We start from the raw sequence: 20,975 nt of genomic DNA on the forward strand, positions 1-20,975 counted from the left end.
CTATCCAAACCTTTTGTGTGTGTGTGTGTGTGTGTGTGTGTGTGTGTGTGTGTGTGTATGTATATACAGTAGAATCTTGCTTATCCAACATAAATGGGCTGGCAAAACGTTGGATACGCTAAAATGTAGGATAATAAGGAGGGATTGAGGAAAAGCCTATGAAATGTCAAATTACATTATGATTTTATAAACTAAGCACCAAAACATCATGTTTTACAATAAATAGACAGAAAAAGCAGTTCAATACACGGTGACATTATGTAGTAATTGTTGTATTTATGAATTTAGCACCAAAACATCACAATGTATTGAAAACATTGACTACAAAAACTTTGACTACTAAAAAATTGACTACAAATGAAGATAGAATTGCTGCCTAGAGAAACAGCTGTGGATCCGGGCGGGAGGCAAACTGTGTTGCATAATACAGAACACTGGATAAGCGAAGGTTGGATCAGCGAGACTCTACTGTATATGTATGTGTATATATGTGTGTGTGTGTGTGTGTATATATATATATATATATATATGGCTACAGTTACACTTTCAAAATGTACTGGTTCTGACATGTACAAATTCACCTTAAGAACAAACCTACAGACCCTATCTTATTCATAACGTGGGGGACTGCCTGTATTTAAAAGACCCTTAAGATATTTCCATATTATTCTCAGGAATTTGTATGAAATACTTGTAGCACAAATAAATCTGAAAACTATTTTCTCTATGAAAACATGTCTTTGTTGTTTGCAAAATGAGGTTTCTTTATTAAAGGTATCTGGATACTACTTAGATTGAAATATACAAGAAATGATTTCTGTTAACCCTCTCCTTCATATGGAGTGGGTCCTTTAGAAAGGCCCCTTAAACCTTTCTCTGTTCTGCATCATTTATTCATTTTTATATGTTCTCTGTGCACTTTCCCTGACATTATTTTTTTGCAAAAAGAGACCCTTGTTCACAATTTCCAGCTATATGATTGTGATACAAAAACTAGTTTATCCTTGCTTCGTGGCTTACATATGTATTCCTGTGTGATGTATTTAGGGTTGATTAGTCATATATATTGTCACCTATATGCTGCCACATATAACACTAGTCCAATGAATTAAATTAGTTTGCAATGGATAATCCAATATAATTAACATGATCAGAAGAAATAGGATATTTGATCTGCCTTTCAGGCTGCCTCATTTTTAACAAAATAGTGTTCTAATGGGACTTGTAATTAATCTTAATCTTAATCAAACTGCAATGAATTGCTGGGCTGATTTATGTCATGAGAAAGGTATGGACGTGAATGAGGGACAGAGAGAGGCAAGTTTGTGTTTGAAGTGGAAGTAACATCTTGAAAACTGAATTCTGGATGGGATGAAAATGCTTATAGGATTATCATCTATATATATGTAAAAGGATAAAGTTGTGGGCGCAGTGACTATAACAACAAAACTAAACATCCCAGAAATACAAAACTTGGCAACACAATGCAAAAGCCTTGCCTCCCGGTTACAACAACACAACCACACCACAAAACCACAATCCGGACCCACAAAACTCACAACAACACATCATGACTATAACAACACAACTAAACGCCCTAGAAATACAAAACTTGCCAACACAACACAAAAGCCTTGCCTCCCGGTTGGAACAACACAATCACACCACAAAACCACACTGGAACCACAAAACTCACAACAATGCATCGTGACTATAACAACACAACTAAACACCCCAGAAATACTAAACTTGGCCACACAATGCAAAAGCCTTCCCTCCCAGTTGTAACAACACAACCACACCACAAAACCACAATCCGGACCCATAAAACTCACAACAATGCATCGTGACTATAACAACACAACTAAACGCCCCAGAAATACGAAACTTGCCCCACAACTAAATGCCCCAGAAATACAAAACTTGACAACAAAATTCAAAAGCCTTGCCTCCTGGTTGTAACAACACAACCACACCACAAAACCACAATCCGGATGCACAAAACTCACAACAAAGCATTGTGACTATAACAACACAACTAAACGCCCCAGAAATACGAAACATAGCACACAACTAAATGCCCCAGAAATACAAAACTTGACAACACAACGCAAAAGCCTTTCCTCCCCGTTGTAACAACACAACCACACCACAAAACCACAATCCGGACCCACAAAACTCACAACAACGCATCATGACTTTAACAACACAACTAAACGCCCCAGAAATACAAAATTTGACAAAACAACGCAAAAGCCTTGCCTCCTGGTTGTAACAACACAATCACACCACAAAACCACAATCCAGACCCACAAAATTCACAACAATGCATCATGACTATAACAACACAATTAAACGCCCTAGAAATACGAAACTTGGCAAAACAACGCAAAAGCCTTGCCTCCCGGTTGTAACAACACAATCACACCACAAAACACAATCCGGACCCACAAAACTCACAACAATGCATCGTGACTATAACACCACAACTAAACGCCCCAGAAATACGAAACTTGGCACACAACTAAACACCCCAGAAATACAAAACTTGACAACACAACGCAAAAGCCTTGCCTCCCGGTTGTAACAACACAACCACACCACAAAACCACAATCCGGACCCACAAAACTCACAACAATGCATCGTGACTATAACAACACAACTAAATGCCCCAGAAATACGAAACTTGGCACACAACTAAATGCCCCAGAAATATAAAACTTGACAACACAACGCAAAAGCCTTGCCTCTCGGTTGTAACAACACAACCACACCACAAAACCACAATCCGGACCCACAAAACTCACAACCACGCATCGTGACTATAACACAACTAAATGCCCCAGAAATACAAAATTTGACAACACAACACAAAAGCCTTGCCTCCCAGTTGTAAGAACACAACCAAAACACAAAACCACAATCCGGACCCACAAAACTCACAACAACGCATCATGACTATAACAACACAACTAAACGCCCCTGAAATACAAAACTTGGCAAAATAATGCAAAAGCCTTGCCTCCCAGTTGTAACAACACAACAACACCCCAAAACCACACTGGACCCACAAAACTCACAACAACGCATCATGACTATAACAACACAACTAAATGCCCCAGAAATACAAAACTTGGCACACAACTAAACGCCCCAGAAATACAAAACTTGGCAACACTACACAAAAGCCTTGCCTCTCAGTTGTAACAACACAACCACACCACAAAACCACAATCCGGACCCACAAAACTCACAACAACACATTGTGACTATAACAAATACAAAATTTGACAACACAACTCATCCACCTCCCCAATCCCTACATTCACACTTGGCCTCCAAAAAAACAATTACAATAATAACAATGACAACAACAACAACAATAAAAATCAACACCATCACAGGCAAGAAACAGCCAGGCACTGAGGCTGAGAGGCCAGTCAGTGCTACACTGGGCCTCCAAAAAACAATACAGTAGCATCTAACTTATCCAACCTTCATGACCACAACAACAACAATAATAATAAACACCTACACAGGCAAAACAAAAAAAAGACTACTGTACCACAATAAAAATATAAACCGCACTCAGCAGAATCAGACATTACAACTAACAACAAACCAAAGACAACAGGGATCTCAAGCAATTATCAATCAACACAAAAATTGAAGAAGGTAACAGACTTCAAATACTACTACTAATGTGAGTATAAAGAAGGTGGAGGTCACAGCATAAATACAACCTAATGTAGATTGACCAACACCACCAGACTAAGCCACAGCAACGCGTGGCCGGGCACAGCTAGTAAACAATAAAATATGACTGATTTGACCACAGACATGAGAGTGCCCAGAAATCAGGGGATGGGGTTGCAGAAGAATTACATAGGCAAGGATAGTGCAGCCAAGTTTTTTTTAATTACTGCTGCTCTGTGTATTTAATTTATGTGGAGATGTAATGTAGAAAAAGGAGGCTATAGTAGAATTGGGAGTGACAATGGAAGAAGACTTTTAAAGAATCCTAGACACAATGAATTATTATTATTATTATTATTATTATTATTATTATTATTATTATTATTATTATTATTATTATGTTGTATGACACAGCAAACAAGATAGATATGCTGGATTTCATATCACAAAATCACAAGTCGAACACTTCCCAAGTGTCTAGGACTGTGTGATGTATTTTCAGATGATGCACGCAGATCCCAGCAAGGTGGCCTTTTGCAGTTGGCAGATCGTAATTTTGTCAATGTCTATTGTTTCCAAATGCCGGCTGAGATCTTTTGGCACGGCACCTAGTGTGCCCATCATCACCAGGACCACCTGCACTGGTTTCTGCCAGAGTCTTTGAAGTTCAATCTTGAGATCCTGATAGCGGCTGAGTTTTTCCTGTTGTTTTTCGTCAATGCGACTGTCACCTGAGATGGCAACCTGAGATCAATGATCCAAACCTTTTTCTTTTCCACAACTGTGATGTCTGGTGTGTTGTGTTCCAGAATTTTGTCAGTCTGGATTCAGAAGTCCCACAGTATCTTTGCGTGCTCATTTTCCAATACTTTTGCAGGTTTGTGATCCCACCAATTCTTTGCTGCTGGGAGGTGGTACTTGAGGTATAAGTTCCAATGAATCATTTGGGCCATATAGTTGTGCCTCTGTTTGTAGTCTGTCTGTGCAATTTTCTTAAAACTACTACCAATAATAATAACAATAATAATAATAATAGTATTAGTTGTGTGTGTGTGTGTGTGTGTGTGTGTTTATTCATTCAGTCTCTTCCAACTTTTTGTGACCTCATGGACCAGCCCATGCCAGAGCTTCCTGTCGGCTGTAGCCACCCCCTACTCCTTCAAGGTCAAGCCAGTCACTTCAAGGATCCCATCCATCCACCTTGCACTTGGTCGGCCCCTCTTCCTTTTTCCTTCAGTTTTCCCCAGCATCATCTCTTCTCCAAGCTTTCCTGCCTTCTCATGATGTGGCCAATGTACTTCATCTTTGCCTTTAATATTCTTCCCTCCAGTGAACGACCTGGTTTTATTTCCTGGAATATCTGGTTTGATCTTCTTGTGGTCTCTCAGAATTTTCCAACACCACAGTTCAAAAGCAACTATCTTTCTTCACTCAGCTTTCCTTATGGTCCAGCTCTCACATCCATATGTTACTGTGGGGAATATACTGCTTTAACTATGCAGATCTTAGTTGTCAGTGTGATGTCTCAACTCTTAACCATTTTATCGAGATTGGTCATTGCTCTCTTCCCAAGAAGAAAACATATTCTGATTTCCTGGCTGCAGTTCGTGTCTGCAGTAATTTTCATGCCTAGAAATACAAAGTCTGTCACTGTCTCCACGTTTTCTCCCTCTATTTGCCAGTTATCTGGTTGCCATAATCTTGGTTTTCTTGATGTTTAATTGCAACCCAGTTTTGCACTTTCTTCTTTCACCTTGGTCACAAGCTCCGCCTCACTTTCAGCCATCAAAATAGTATCATCTGCTTATCTAAGGTTGTTAATGTTTCTTCCAGGCTTGGCTTCACCAATCCCTGCATGTCGCATGATGTGTTCTGCATTCAAGTTGAATAGGTAGGGTAAGAATATACAATCTTCCATATTCCTTTCCCAATCTTGAACCAGTCTGTTGTTCTGTGGTCTGTTCTTAGTAGTAGTAGTAGTAGTAGTAGTAGTAATAGTAGTAAATTTATACCTCACTTTCCCCCTAGGATTGAGACCCAACATGCTATAGAATGCTTCGTCTGGGTTGGCTATGAAGGGGCAGATTTGGATATGGCTCAGACAGGGTCTCCCCTGGTTGCTGTGGGATCACCCTAACCCACTCACTCCCATGTTGCTGCTGTCTCCAGCCACAACATGGCTCCTTCCTGTTTTATGTTGTGTGCCATGATGTCAGCCATGGCCATGAGGAGTTGGGGAGGGGGAGGTAGAAGAGGAAACCCCTCTCCTCCTTCCTTTGCATTGCAGCATGTAGCAGCAGACAGATAAGACCCATGATGCAGCTGGAAACCACTGCCATCCTGTGTTCCCCAAGATGCCCTAGGAAACATAGGATGGCAGTGAAGACAATTGAAGCCGGTTCAATTTCAGAACTGGCCAACTGTTCTTACAGGTCCTAAGTTGGGGAAAAGTCTGAATTCTGTGGTAGAATTTAGATTTCCCACCAACTTTGGCTAATGTGGGCAAAGCCATGTTAAGGTTTTCTTGTGTCATGTTACCCCAGATCAGCCTTGTGCAATGTTTAGCCACCATGGGATTGAGCCACCTCTATACATTAGTGGTCATTATAGACGTGCCTAGTTTTCACAGAAAGGTCCATGCATAAAGACTATATATATATATATATAACCTTTTAGGCAAATTGTGTGTATACATTATATGGCTAAAACAGTTTACTAGTTTAAGTACCATAGCTTCAATCTGGATGCCCACAGTGGCTCAGTGGATTAAACCCTTGTGCTGGCAGGACTGATGACTTGAAGGTTGGGTTGCTGACCTGAAGGCTGCCAGTTCATAGAATCCAACCCAGAGAGTGTGCAGATGAGCTCCCTCTATCAGCTCCAGCTCTATGCGGGGACATGAGAGAAGCCTCCCACAAGGATGATAAAAAAACCTCTGGGCATCCCCTGGGCAACGTCCTTGCAGACGGCCAATTCTCTCACACCAGAAGTGACTTGCAGTTTCTCAAGTCACTCCTGAGACTAAAAAAAGCTTCAATCTTACAGGATCATGGCATTTTAGTTCTTAGAATTATTTTCCACTTTCTACAGAGACAACTAGTCACTTCTTTGATTCTCCGACATTAAAGCAGTTATCTAAGTGCACAACCTACTTTGAGGATAGACATCAGGATCTTGGATATCTCCTTTAAAAACTGAAATAAAACCCAAAACATATTGAACTGCCTCTCAACAATTCTATCAGAGAACATGAGTTATTCCCAGGGCCGGCCGGAGATATTTTTGGATGTGAAGCGGGGGTGCTGAAAAGCGCCCCCGCCACCGGCCCCGCCTCCCGTGCCCTGGCCCCGCCCAGTGTGCCCTGGCCCCGCCTCCCATGCTGCGTGGGAGGTGGGGCCAGGGCGAATAGCAATTGCGGCCTGAAGGGACCTCCGCTGCAGTCTGCCCAGCTAGAAAAGGCCAGACGGGCCAGGGCGCACTGGGCGGGAGGCGGGGCACCGTCAGGGCGGTGCCCCGCCTCCCGCCCAGCCTGACGGCGCCCCCCCGGGCCTGCGCCCGAGGCGGCGGCGTCAGGTGCCTCTATAGTGGGGCCGGCCCTGGTTATTCCACCAAATTATAAATCCCAGTGTGTTGTCAAAGGCTTTCATGGCTGGGATCACAGGGTTGTTGTATGTTTTCCGGACTGTATGGCCATGTTCCAGAAGTATTCTCTCCTGACGTTTCACCCACATCTATGGCAGGCATCCTCAGTGGTTGTGAGGTATGGAACCTCTGAGGATGCCTGCCATAGATGTGGGCAAAACGTCAGGAGAGAATACTTCTGGAACATGACTGGGGAAGAGTAATAGTCACAGTTACCTCAGAAAGGGAACAACAACACAGAAATTGCGCTGACACTACTTCAATTGGGATGGTTTAATCTAATTACGAAGACTCAATCCCGACGCTGCCACCAATTGTGATGGTGCTAAAGCCAATTGGGAAGACTCAAGCCAATTGTAATGGTGTCAAAGCAAATTGTAAATGCTGTTTCCACTGCTGAGCGGATTTTTGAATCTTTTAATCCCTCTAGATTATATATATATATCACCTTTATATGAGGGGAAGGATTACAGGGGGTGATCCCTATTTCAAGATCCCAGCCTCTGTCCCTGTAGTTAGGGATTTCTGTGTTGTTGTTCCCTTTCTGAGGTAACTGTGACTATTACTCTTCCCCAATTAGGTGATTTATTAAGGTAACTGCCACCAACGTGAGGCTTTTGAATTATCACCGATGAAATTTGGCTCCACATACGCAGATGAGATGTAATGAGTCAGTTGTTAGCAAAGAACAACAAGTTTATTGCGTACAAAGCTTATGGTTGCAGGTTGATTGATTTACTTATGGAACTTTAGATAAACAAGTGGTTTAATAACAAGTGGTTTAATAACCACCACACCAGTAGTCTCTGGTGTAATTCCACTCTCACTCTCCTACTGATGATATAAATTGTAGTGAACTCTAACCTCAGCTGAGCTCCTTAGTGAACAATGTCCCAACTACAATAAAAGCCTTTAATTTGATCTACTACCGATCAAATTCCTGATCACTAGTCCTTCCCAACTAGAGATCTTGACTAGGCTCCCTTTAGTCTGCCTTGACTAAAGATTTTGGCCAGGCCTGTCTCCTCAGCCCTTCTTGACTGAAAAACCTCCCACCACACACTCTCTGGCTTCTTTTTAAAACTCCCCTTTTTCTTTTCTTGGCTCTGCCCACTTCTCCCTCTGGTGAGCTAGCCAGCTCCGTCTCCTTGGTAACAGCACTACTGTGGATTGAAACAAGATGGCTTCTGTTTCAGCTACTGTGTCAACTAAACACAAATACATACTCTAACAGTTAAAATTAAACATAATAACTATGACTTCTCCACAATGACCATACAGCCTGGAAAACATACAACAACCCTATATATCCCAGGATTTGACAGAATGCACCAACTGAAGCAAATGTGGTATCAAACTGGAGTAATATAGTGCAGATACATTCAAAGAGATAAACTTCTTTGTGCTGCATCAAGAATGAACATTTTCCTCATTCTGATTGCCATCTTTAACACCATAGCCACATTTTCATTAAAAAGAACATTTCATGCTATTCACTAAAGATCTTCTGTGTCTCAATACAATGCCATGAATGTAAGAGGCTTAGTTTGAGATCCAAGTTATTATGTGGAAACTTTCTGTGGACTCACTGAGAATTTCTAAGACACACCTTCCTACAGCAGACCCTCATGCCCCGTTAAGACTTTCCCTCATACATCAAAGGTTCTCTCTTGTGGCCTGCAAATTCTTCACTTGCAATAGTATAATCTAAGAAAACTATACATGTTGCTCAGCCTTTATGTTACTCCCAGCACTATCTGTCTTTGATAAATGCTCATGCCACAAACCAGGTATTGAGAAAGGAAATGTTCAACATGCATATCTTTGGATATTGTTATTGTTTTTGTTCTGCCTCTCTCCCAAAATTGAGAGAAAGACAAAGGGGCTGCATATATTCATACATATCTGGCCTGCAAGATAGAAATATTATACACACACACACACACTATTTGTAGATAATCATAACGTGCATGCTGGTAATTCTCCCCTCCTTTTTTTAAAATATAGAGAAGGGAAAGTACCACTGGAAATAATCCCATTTTCAAGATGCCAGTTTACATTTTCCTTCTGAAGTGTGTAATTATCTGTAGGTGACTCATAGTAAAATCTTTGATCACCAGTTCCTGGTCCTGTGTTTCCTAACAGTTTTTTGCTTCTGTGTTGTGTTGTGCCTTAACACTTTTAAATAGGATCCTGACATCTGTGCTGTTCCTAGCCACACTGCCAATTTCTCCCACCCTTAATCCAAACACTCTTCTTCTTCTTTTTCTAATCCCCACCCCCGCAACAGGCATATCTTATGGGCTCTCCATTTTAACCAAGGCACTAAAGGCTATTTCAATTTGACTACAGCAGTTTTCTGCCAAATGGCTACTCTAAGTTATATTGTGCACATTACCCACCAGAAAGCACAGAGATGATGAGAGTGTACTGTCAACTACCTTGCACATCGATATGGAGGTTATTTGATTTGAAATTGGATTCTAGCCTTCCTTGATCTGCTGTATAAATGGAGAAGCATGTTTGGAGGAAATGCTCCTAAAAGTTTATGAAGAATCTGATGGACTCAAACCTCCCCCTTTCCTACCAGTAACCCTGGAGTTTGTGTTCTGCTTTGTTAAGACTGCTCCAGTTCCAGCTCTAAATCTTTGTAATAAATATTCAAAGGGGGGAGAAAAGTATATGATTTTAAAATGGAAATAAAAAAACTTATCCAAATTATTCCCTGCATGATTTTCTTCTCTGATATTAGCCAGGTGTGGGTTGCACCTTTTTGTAGCAGGCTGCCTTTTTGACCTTTCTTTAAACATTTAAGACTTAGATCAGGAGTTCATGATGAGATATGTTTCTTAAGCACAAGGCTGCTTGGGGAGAAAAAAACTCAAAAAAAAAAAAAAAGAGGGGGGAAGGAAAAAGAAAAGAAGAAGAACCTTTCTAAACTTCTAAATATATAATATTCTCAGAGAGCCACATCAGTCATTGTCAAGATGAAAGCTGTTTAAATGATAAATTCCCGCTAAAGTCTGTCCCCGTCTTGAGACCCTTTTCAGGCTTCCAGTATGCACAGAGCATGTGGAAGGTGGCACTCACACACAATATCATTGTGGGACGGATTGAATTGTAGACATTGTGATTCAGAGAGGAAGGAAAACTGGCTGTGCGAGTTACATGCGTATCGCCAGCATGTGAATGGCCCTAAGGGCAGCACACAGCACTTCACAGACAACATATTAAATGGGCATGGGGGGAAAACATCCTTTGGACCCACATAAAAGGGCTCTTTTGTGCAGATCTCATGAGCACAAGGACTTATTTTGGAACAGATCAAGATGGAGAGTTTTCTTCGAAATCAAAGGTAGATTGGAAAACTTCTTCTCCTCAGCTCCCATCCCTGGTGGTAAATGGCAAATTCATTAGCAATTCCCATGGTGTTTGTTCTCAGAGATTTCCCATGGACAAGCATTTATTTATTTATTCTATTAAATCAAGGAGGGGGGGAATGATGGACCAGGGCCTATTTTTTTAAAAATGTCATTAATTGAGATTTGTCTTTTGTAAAAAGTATATATATTTCTGCTAAGTTAAAAAGAGCAGAAAGAAGCAGGAAAACACTGCCATAGTGCAGTCCCTTGCAGGTCGGCCACATGAAGAATTCAAAGGGAGCTCGAAAGCCATCAGCTCCAAGGGTCTCCGAATTTTGCCAAGAAATGGCGTGCGCAAGGTAGGGGGAAAAACATAGCTCTCGGATTTGGCATCTGGGGTCAGATCGTATCATTCAACAGCACATTTCATCACACTCTTTTGAAAATTATTGTACTGGTGCTTGGTGTTTCTCCTTTGACAAATTCAGCATTTAGGAGCTTTGAAAAAAAAAAGAGAGAGAAGAGAAGATTTTGAACTACTTCAGGGATAAGATCTGAATCTGAACTATTGTATGTTCATTTCTAAAGATCAAAAAGTCCCCCAAAGGGTAAGCTTCCTTTAGGGTTGAGACTTATTTCAAGGAGGAAAAGAATATCTCGCTGATTCTTTAAAGAATTTGAAGTTGGATATGTTAAATATCTTACAAACTCTGTAGGTCATGGGATACTATATACACACTGTAAATATCTTGAAAACTCTGTAGGTTATGGAAATTAGGTATGTCTTATACTGGCAAAAAACATGCATTAGTGCAGTAGGCATGAGAAATTTGTCTTTTCTACATTTACTTGTGTCCCACCAAAAACTGAGGGATAGGGCAATACATTTTGGAAGAAGAAGGTACTGTTGCAGAAATGGCTAAAAGTCATTCGGCAGTGGAACTCTCTCCCCCGGACTGTGGTGGAGGCTCCTTCTTTGGAGGCTTTTAAGCAGAGGCTGGATGGCCATCTGTCGGGGGTGCTTTAAATGTGATTTCCTGCTTCTTGGCAGGGGGTTGGACTGGATGGCCCATGAGGTCTCTTCCAACTCTACTATTCTATGATTCTATGATTCTATGATTCCTTCCCCTTTTAAAGAAAGTTCCTACTGTTAGTGGGGAGACATTATCTATCTTTCTGTTTCTCTGTCTGTTTGTCATCTGTGTTGCCGAAGGCTTTCATGGCCGGGATCACAGGGTTGTTGTATGTCTTTCGGGCTGTATGGCCATGTTCCAGAAGTATTCTCTCCTGAGGTTTCGCCCACATCTATGGCAAATAGATGCCTGCCATAGATGTGGGTGAAACATAAGGAGAGAATACTTCTGGAACATCGCCATACAGCCCGAAAGACATACAATAACCCTGTTTGTCATCTTTCTGTCTATCTCTCTTCTCATACAAAATACTCTGCAGACTGACGATTCAAGCAACACAGAGGCAGAGGCGGTCCAACCATAAGGTGAAATAGGCATTTGCCTGTGGCGCCATTGTCCCGGGGGCACCATCGTCCTGGGAGGAGGGCACCACTCTCCACCTCCTTCTCTTTCGGGCCTTCCAGCGGCCGCGCTGGGCCTTCCGGCCGGCGCAGACCCACCTTCGCACCACGCAAGCCCACCTTTGGGGCCTTCAGAGATTGTGAGGTCTGTAGGAACTTGGAAGCTAGGTATGTGGGGTTTATATATCTGTAGAAGGTCCAGGGTGGGAGAAAGAACTTTTCTTTGAAGCAGGTGTGAATGTTGTAATTAATCACCTTGATTAGCATTTAATGGCCCTGTGGCTTCAAGGCCTGGCTTCTTCTTGCCTGGGAGAATCTTTTTTTGGGAGGAGTTAGCTGTCCCTGATTGTTTACTGTCTGGATTTCTTCTGTTTTCAGAGTGTTGTTCTTTATTTATTGTCCTGATTTTAGAGGGGTTTTTTTTAATACTGAGGGCTATCTGGGTTATCTAAGCCCACACTGCCCTATATCCCTGTTCAATGTTTAGTGCTAAATTTGCAAATATAGTAATTCCTACATGTAATACCATGTATTGAACTGCTTTTTCTATTGATTTGTTGTAAAACATGATGTTTTGGTGCTTAATTTTTAAAATCATAATGTAATTTGATGTTTTATAGGCTTTTCCTTTATACTTCCTTATTATCCAACATTTTCGCTTATCCAACGCTTTTATTTTTCAGTGATTGGTTTGGGGGGGCGCCAAAATTCTGTTCGCCTACACTTGAAAAATACCTAGGGCCGGCTCTGCACAGAGGTGTATGGTTTGCTCATATTAAAAGGTTTTCATTAGATTGTTTAGAAATAGCAGGGATTATATTTCAATTTTATCTCAGATGTTTTCCTGCTGTGCATTGTTTTGCTGTGCTGGCTGAATCTTTGTTTCCCTCCCAGTATGCTACATAAAACTGTGACTTTCAAGTTAGCATTTATGTTAACAAGATGCAACTAATTTTTGAAAAACAAAGCTTGATAAAGCATTTCTCGTGGCAATTGGAAAATGGGGAAATGGGCAATTGATGGCGTGCTGCATTTTATTTGCTCTGAGAGTCACTAAATGTATTAAATTGCAGAATTATGCTTTCTGTAAGTTTTGAACAGAATTTTACATATTATATTTAAAGGATTAGTGTTATCCTTTTTATTACTCTTGTTTCCTTCTGTCTTTTAGTATACCTTGCAGCAAGAATATCAAATCCATGGTTCACTATGCAATAGTGAAAACGGTTCAGAGGGGACATGGCCAGACCCCCCAGATGCCTTTGTAATATTGATAATGCAGGGCAGGGGGAGAAGCAAGGAGAGAAAAAAGAAAGCAGAAAACCTGTAATGAGGAGTAATCAGATTCTGGCTAAAAATTCTTACTGCCCCAGCAGCACAGTGAATGACACCCCCTCCATTAAGAAAAAAAGGGTACTGTGGTGCAACCAAATTATTTTGGCACATAATAATAATAATAATAATAATAATAATAATAATAATAATAACTTTATTTATATCCCACCACCATCTCCCCACGGGGACTCGGGGCGGCTTACATGGGGCAGTGGCCCAAACAACATAAGAACAAAATATAAGCAACACAATAAATCACAATATAAAAAGATAAAACAATAATACAATATATCAATATAAACAACAATACAAGATAAAAATTTCATTTAAAACACATAAATGGTAAGACCGTAATAAAAACAGGATAAATTATTAAAAACCCACTGGGGCTGATTAATTAATGACTATCTCCGAAGGCCTGCCGAAACATCCAAGTCTTCAGTTGCTTCCTGAAGGAAGGTAGAGAGGGAGCCAACCTAATCTCCCTGGGGAGGGAGTTCCAGAGTCGGGGAGCCACGGCCGAGAAGGCCCTCTCTCTCATCCCTACCAAACGCAGTTGTGAGGAGGGTGGAAGTGAGAGGAGGGCCTCCCAGAGGATCTCAGCGATCGGGTGGGTTCATAGGGGACGATGCGGTCACGAAGATAGGCAGGTCCCGAACCGTTTAGAGCTTTATAGGTAATAACCTGCACCTTGAATTGGGCCCGGAAAATTATCGGCAGCCAGTGGAGCTGCTTGAACAGGGGGGTTGACCGCTCCCTGTAAGCAGCTCCAGTTAGTAACCTAGCTGCCGACCGTTGTACCAACTGCAGTTTCCGGACCGTCTTCAAGGGCAGCCCCACGTAGAGCGCATTACAGTAATCCATCCTTGAGGTAACCAGAGCATGGACCACCATGGTCAAGTCAGACTTCTCGAGGTATGGTCGCAGTTGGCGCACTAGCTTTAGCTGTGCAAAGGCCCTCCCAGCCACCGCCGACACCTGAGCATCAAGTCACAGCGATGAGTCCAGGAGGACCCCCAAGCTGAGGACCTGCGCCTTCAGGGGGAGTGTGACCCCGTCAAGCACAGGTAGCCACCCTATACCCCGATCAGTCGCACGACTGACCTGGAGGACCTCTGTCTTATCAGGATTAAGTTTCAGCTTGTTGACCCTCATCCAACCCATTACAGCGGCCAGGCACTGGTCTAGGATCCGAGGGGCTTCCTTGGAGGTAGGTGGAAAAGAGTAGTAGAGTTGAGTGTCATCTGCGTAGAGATGGCACCGAACTTCAAAACCCTGGACGACCTCGCCCAGCGGTTTCATGTAGATATTAAAAAGCATGGGGGACAGAATGGAACCTTGCGGGACCCCACAGGTCAAAGGCCAGGGGTCCGAGCAGGTGTCCCCCAGCTTCACCATCTGGGTGCGACCCTCCAGGAAGGACTGGAGCCACTGGAGAGCAGTACCCCCAAGGCCCATCCCGGAGAGCCGTCCCAGAAGGATACCATGGTCGATGGTATCGAAAGCCGCTGAGATGTCTAAGAGAACCAACAGGGACACACTCCCCCTGTCCAGCTCTCTAAGGAGGTCATCTACCAAGGCAACCAAAGCCGTCTCAGTGCCATGACCAGGCCTGAAACCAGACTGGAATGGGTCAAGATTATCGGTGTCATCCAAGAATCCCTGGAGTTGAGAGGCCACCACTCGCTCAAGAACCTTGCCTAAGAATGGGAGGTTTGAAATTGATCGATAGTTTGATAGAATAGAGGAATCAAGGGATGCCTTTTTTAGAATTGGTCTAATAGTTGCCTGTTTCAGGCTAGATGGAAATTGCCCTTGTTCCAATGAGGCATTGATAATCCTCAAAAACCAATCGACCAACCCCCCCCCCCCCCCCCCCCGGCAAGCTTTATAAGCCAGGTAGGACAAGGGTCTAGAGCACAAGTGGTTGGTCTCATTGCTCCAAGGATCTTGTCCACGTCATCAGGTTGAAACGAATCCATCAAGATGGAATCGACAGATGCTCTAGGTACCTCATCAGGCACTGTATCAAAGCTGGCGTCCAAGTCGGAGCGTAATCGAGCAACTTTATCTGCAAAATTATGCACGAACTCGCTGCATCGAGTGACCGAGTTGTCAAGGGGCTCCTCCACCTCATGAGGATGAAGGAGCTCTCGGACAACCCGGAACAACTCTGCTGGTCTATTTGTTGCAGATGCGATGCGGGCAGTCGAGAAAGTTTTTCTGGTTGCCTGTAACGCCACAGAGTAGGCCTTAATGGAGGCTCTAGCCCGTGTTTGGTCGGTGATACTCCGAGTCTTCCACCACTTGCACTCTAGTCCCCGCCTCACCCGCTTCATCAAAGCCAGCTCCGCGGAGCGCGAGGGGACATTTGGGGGCGATCGAGTCAAGAGCCCTGGCCATCTCGGTGTTATAGAGATCAACCAGGGTCTCAACAGGATCGTCAGCCAACATGACAGGAAGTTCCCCAAGAGACATCAGGAATCCATCTGGATCCATAAGTCTCCTGGGGCGGACCATCTTAATCGGTCCGCCACCCCTGCGGAGGTTTTGGGTGACGGTAAGTCTAACACTGACCAGATGATGGTCGGTCCATGACAATGGAAGGATGTTTTGATCTTCCACACCAACATCTCCCCCATTCATCACAAATACTAGGTCTAAAGTGTGTCCAGCCTGATGAGTGGGACCAGATATCACTTGGGACAGTCCCATGGTCGTCATGGCAACCATGAAGTCCTGAGCTGCGCCAGATAAGGTGGCAACTCAAGAAAGTTCAAACTCAAGAAAGTTCAAAAACACCTCTTCCTCTTTCTAGTAATAAGAATCCAATAATAACAAAGGTCCCAGGTTCAAACCCCGTGAGCGCCGTGAGCGGCCACTGTTAGCTCCAGCTTCTGCCAACCTAGCAGTTCGAAAACATGTCAATGTGAGTAGATCAATAGATACCGCTCCGGCAGGAAGGTAACGGTGTTCCATGCAGTCATGCCGGCCACATGACCTTGGAGGTGTCTACGGACAATGCCGGGTCTTCGGCTTAGAAATGGAGATGAGCACCAACCCCCAGAGTCAGACATGACTGGACTTAACGTCAGGGGAAACCTTTACCTTTACCTTTAATTTATGTGCATTGATGTAAATGTAGAAATAACATGATTTCAATTGGGAAAAAAACCTCACCAAAGTAGGATGACTGGTCTACTCATTTGCTGTTCATGTGCTAACCATTCATGGTCAACATCAAGGAAACTATACAAGTCTCCCTTCTTATCATTCTTTACTTCTCATCTAGTCATTGAAATAGCAGATGCCTTACAAATAGGATACAGTGTTCCCTCACTTATCGCTGGGGTTAGGTTCCAGGACCATCCGCAATAAGCAAAAATCCGCAAAGTAGGGACACTATATTTATTTTAATATTTATACATTATTTTAGTAGTTATACACTATTTTAAGTCTTTATCAACCAATTGTGTGCTGATAAATCACCTCCTTCTCCTCCCGTTGCCACTTGGGCTCCTTTTCTCTCCCTTTGGCTTCTCATCCCTCCCTTCCTTAGGCTGTAAATTGTATTTTTTTATGATTTCTAATACTCTTTTAGAGTCTATTGAAAAACCGCAAAATAGCGAATCCGCGAAAAGTGAACTGTGAAGTAGTGAAGGAACACTGTACTGGCTTCCAAAAAATTGAGTCCGTGGCCATCCTATCTGAGCAAGCTTTCTCTCTTCTTCTGGTAAATAAAAGGCTATTAAGAAATTAGGAACTGACGAACAAGGGATGGGGAAATGAATGTGGCTAAAAGGCTACATATAATGGATAAACAAACTCAGCCAAGAGTACAAAGTCCAACAAATTCCTCACTTGCCTTGCAGATAATTTTATGATCCAGAAGGTAGAAGAGGCAACAAGGGGATCAGCAACTCTTGATCTAATCTTAACAAATGTGGAAGACCTGATCAATACAGTTGAAGTGGTTGGATCCTTAGGGGCAAGTGACCATGTGCTCCTGCAGTTTGCAATACAAAGGAATGCTGAAACTAAGACAAGTCAAACACGCATTCTGGACTTTAAGAGAGCTGACTTCCAAAAAATGAAGGAATTACTGAGCGGCATTCCATGGACGCCGATATTAAAAAACAAGGGAGTTAAGGATGGATGGGAGTTTTTCAAAAGTGAAATACTCAAGGCGCAAATGCAAACAGTGCCAACAAAGAAGAAAAATAAGACAAGTGCAAAGAAGCCAGAATGGATGTCGAAAAAACTTCTAACTGACCTAAAGCTCAAAAGTGACATGCACAAGAAGTGGAAAAGGGGAGAAATCACCAAAGAAGAATTCAAACGTATAGCCAACACCTGTAGGGAAAAGGTTCGCAAGGCTAAAGCGCAAAATGAGCTCAGGCTTGCCAGGGACATAAAAAACAACAAAAAAGGCTTTTTTGCTTACGTTGGTAGAAAAAGGAAGAAAAAGGAGGTGATAGGGCCATTGCAAGGAGAAGATGGGGTGATGGCGACAGGGGACAGGGAAAAGGCAGAACTACTTAATGCCTTCTTTGCCTCGGTCTTCTCAGAAAAAGAAAGCCATCTTCAACCTCAGCAACACGGAATGGACGAAGGATTGGGGGAAATCCAACCCCAAATAGGGAAACAAGTTGTCCAGGAACACCTGGCCACTCTAAACAAATTCAAGTCCCCAGGGCCAGATCAGCTACACCCAAGAGTACTGAAGGAACTAGCGGAAGTTATTTCAGAACCACTGGCAATTATCTTCGAGAGTTCTTGGAGAACGGGAGAAGTCCCAGCAGATTGGAGGAGGGCTAATGTGGTCCCTATCTTCAAGAAGGGAAAAAAGAACGACCCAAACAATTACCGTCCGGTCAGCCTCACATCAATACCAGGCAAAATTCTGGAAAAGATCATTAAGGAAGTGGTCTGCGAACACTTAGAAACAAATGCGGTCATTGCTAATAGTCAACACGGATTTACCAAAAACAAGTCATGCCAGACTAATCTGATCTCTTTTTTCGATAGAGTTACGAGTTGGGTCGATACAGGGAATGCTGTGGATGTAGCGTACCTGGATTTCAGTAAGGCCTTCGACAAAGTCCCCCACGACCTTCTGGCAAACAAACTAGTAAAATGTGGGCTAGACAAAACTACGGTTAGGTGGATCTGTAATTGGCTAAGCGAACGAACCCAAAGGGTGCTCACCAATGCGTCGTCTTCATCATGGAAAGAAGTGACAAGTGGAGTGCCGCAGGGCTCCGTCCTGGGCCCGGTTCTGTTCAACATCTTTATTAACGACTTAGACGAAGGGTTAGAAGGCACGATCATCAAGTTTGCAGACGACACAAAACTGGGAGGGATAGCTAACACTCCAGAAGACAGGAGCAGAATTCAAAACGATCTTGACAGACTAGAGAGATGGGCCAAAACTAACAAAATGAAGTTCAACAGGGACAAATGCAAGATACTTCACTTCGGCAGAAAAAATGGAAATCAAAGATACAGAATGGGGGACGCCTGGCTTGACAGCAGTGTGTGCGAAAAAGACCTTGGAGTCCTCGTGGACAACAAGTTAAACATGAGCCAACAATGTGATGCGGCTGCTAAAAAAGCCAATGGGATTCTGGCCTGCATCAATAGGGGAATAGCATCTAGATCCAGGGAAGTTATGCTCCCCCTCTATTCTGCCTTGGTCAGACCACACCTGGAATACTGTGTCCAATTTTGGGCACCACAGTTGAAGGGAGATGTTGACAAGCTGGAAAGCGTCCAGAGGAGGGCGACTAAAATGATTAAGGGTCTGGAGAACAAGCCCTATGAGGAGCGGCTTAAAGAGCTGGGCATGTTTAGCCTGCAGAAGAGAAGGCTGAGAGGAGACATGATAGCCATGTACAAATACGTGAAGGGAAGTCATAGGGAGGAGGGAGCAAGCTTGTTTTCTGCTGCCCTGCAGACTAGGACACGGAACAATGGCTTCAAACTACAGGAAAGGAGATTCCACCTGAACATCAGGAAGAACTTCCTCACTGTGAGAGCTGTTCGACAGTGGAACTCTCTCCCCGGGGCCGTGGTGGAGGCTCCTTCCTTGGAGGCTTTTAAGCAGAGGCTGGATGGCCATCTGTCGGGGGTGCTTTGAATGCGATTTCCTGCTTCTTAGCAGGGGGTTGGACTGGATGGCCCATGTGGTCTCTTCCAACTCTACTATTCTATGATTCTATGATTCTAGGGGGATAGATCTGCCGCAGAGACTGAGACAAGATGGGAGAAGGAACAAGTTGCTCTCCTCTTGCTACGTGAGGCCCAAAAGACTCTTAATCTGCTCACTTGCCATCTTGGACATAGATTTGCCCTCTGCCCACTTTTTCTCCATTCATGAAACTATTTATTTATGTATTTACAGTATTTATATTCCGCTCTTCTCACCCCAAAGGGGACTCAGGGCGGATCACATTGCACTTATACATGGCAAACATTCAATGCCATTAGACAAATGACATATATAGGCAAGCACATATAGACATCAAACGTTTGATAATTTGGTTGTGGCACCTTAAGAGTTCACAAGCAACACAAATCAAAAACAAAACAGCAATCCAAGAAACCAAGCAGCCAGTCTTTGTCATCTGCCTATCTCAAACCTCCGATTTTCCACTTCAGTATCCTTACTTAACACATATTTCCTGGTCTCAGGTGCTGTGATGGTGACAGTTCCCTGCCCTCTTTTCACCTTCTGCTGCTTCACTCTATTGCCAGAAACATTTTTAAAGCTTTCTCTTTTTTTCTCTCCTCATTGAAAATACATGCAGTAAAACACCAGTTCCATTTTAGTAGTCAAAGAGATGCTTGGAGGTGAATTAAATAACCAACCATCTGTGCTCACTTAGAGACAAAGAAAGAAACTATATATTCTGTCACTATACGTTTGCCATGAGATTTGAATCACAACCTACAACTTACCCCTTGTTAAATAATTGAAAATTGAAATGTATAGATGTTCAAACAAGCATTTGAATAAGAGAGGACAATACATTAATACAAACCCTTGAAGTCTTTGGGATGCCTCCAAGGGGAAGAGTCCATTCTGTGTATCTGTTTAGAGATTTATAGCCTGCCTTTCTTTGCTAAAAGGACAGTCACTATGCAGTATGTGTGTTTGTGTGTGATTATCACAAATTAACAGAGCCTATAATGAATCCCATGGAGTCATCAGATGGACTACTTTGCCTGTTGTATGTTGCATGTTCTCCCCTTTCTCTGTGGAGCCCATTAGATAATGTATGTGTACTTCTAGCCAGAGAAAAATAATAAATGTAATAATACCAATAATAATAGAGAAAAATAATAAATGTACCATATATTCTCGAGTATAAGCTGACCCAAATATAAGCCAACCAGGACCCTC

General features: G+C 42.8%; 1 protein-coding gene across 1 annotated transcript in view; it reads left to right on the top strand.

The window, feature by feature from the left end:
* LOC134294344 (proline-rich protein 36-like) overlaps nt 1-20,975 on the top strand; it is a 503,650-nt gene that overhangs the window by 212,942 nt on the left and 269,733 nt on the right. The window lies entirely within an intron of this gene.

The sequence above is a fragment of the Anolis carolinensis genome, chromosome 1 (assembly GCF_035594765.1).
Source record: "Anolis carolinensis isolate JA03-04 chromosome 1, rAnoCar3.1.pri, whole genome shotgun sequence".
NCBI lineage: Eukaryota > Metazoa > Chordata > Lepidosauria > Squamata > Dactyloidae > Anolis > Anolis carolinensis.